Raw genomic sequence first — 1,215 nt, 5'->3', positions numbered from 1 at the left:
TATTTTTAGTTAGTAATTTATATTTTATGTATGTATAACTCATTACTGTTTGGCTGGCTGATTCAAGGCGGTTTGATTACAGAGGTCTACCGCGAAACGTAAAAATCGAAATTAATTTCGTTATCTGCCTCTTTATTCTTTATTTTAAGTGTACGGTTTACCCGGTATTGTATTGTCCTAGTCCTAGCTCTAAGTATATTGATTTGCATGGTAGGTTTTAAATAATTGTACTGTTTAACATTAGTATTTAAGTTTTTTGTTACTAACACTTCTATGGGCCATGCCTGAAAATAAATGATTATTTAATTTAATTTAATTTAAACTAATTTAATTTAAACTAATTTAATTTAATTTAATTTAAAAACTGTAATAGATGTCATATATTAAAGAAAAAGTGACGAAGCCCTCCAGTGGTGAAGGCCGGATTCGAACCGGCGTCTTTAGCTATCACGGCTAACGCCATGAACCCCTAGGCCACCCCGCCACCGCCGCCGTCGTGGCGGGGTGGCCTAGGGGTTCATGGCGTTAGCCGTGATAGCTAAAGACGCCGGTTCGAATCCGGCCTTCACCACTGGAGGGCTTCGTCACTTTTTCTTTAATATATGACATCTATTACAGTTTTTAATTTATATATAGTAGTGTGACTACTTAAAAACACAAATCAAAATATTTAATAAAATAATTTGATTTGTTCCCAAACTTGTTCTTAATTTAATTTAATTTAATTTAATTTAATTTAATTTAATTTAATTTAATTTAATTTAATTTAATTTAATTTAATTTAATTTAATTTAATTTAATTTAATTTAATTTAATTTAATTTAATTTAATTTAATTTAATTTAATTTAATTTAATTTAATTTAATTTAATTTAATTTAATTTAATTTAATTTAATTTAATTTAATTTAATTTAATTTAATTTAATTTAATTTAATTTAATTTAATTTAATTTAATTTAATTTAATTTAATTTAATTTAATTTAATTTAATTTAATTTAATTTAATTTAATTTAATTTAATTTAATTTAATTTAATTTAATTTAATTTAATTTAATTTAATTTAATTTAATTTAATTTAATTTAATTTAATTTAATATAATATAATTTAATTTAATTTAATCGCTCGAATACTTCTGCAAGAGTGATAGTACGGCAGATAACGAAATTTAGATTTTCGCGTTTCGTGGTTGGCCCTCAGTATGTGCTAGTGGCGC

The 1,215-nt window shown here is 24.0% G+C and overlaps 2 non-coding genes across 2 annotated transcripts; one reads left to right on the top strand and one right to left on the bottom strand.

The window, feature by feature from the left end:
• Window positions 1-411: 411 nt before the first annotated feature.
• On the bottom strand, window positions 412-484 carry Trnas-uga (transfer RNA serine (anticodon UGA)). Its single transcript has one exon. It is a non-coding gene; the product is annotated as a tRNA-Ser (tRNA).
• Window positions 485-498: 14 nt separating this feature from the next.
• Window positions 499-571, top strand: Trnas-uga (transfer RNA serine (anticodon UGA)). Its single transcript has one exon. It is a non-coding gene; the product is annotated as a tRNA-Ser (tRNA).
• The last annotated feature ends 644 nt before the right edge of the window (window positions 572-1,215 follow it).

This window comes from Cydia strobilella, chromosome 10, assembly GCF_947568885.1.
Source record: "Cydia strobilella chromosome 10, ilCydStro3.1, whole genome shotgun sequence".
In the NCBI taxonomy this organism is placed as follows: Eukaryota; Metazoa; Arthropoda; class Insecta; order Lepidoptera; family Tortricidae; genus Cydia; species Cydia strobilella.
Note: the sequence above shows the minus strand (reverse complement) of the source record. Positions and strands in the feature narration are given on the sequence as shown.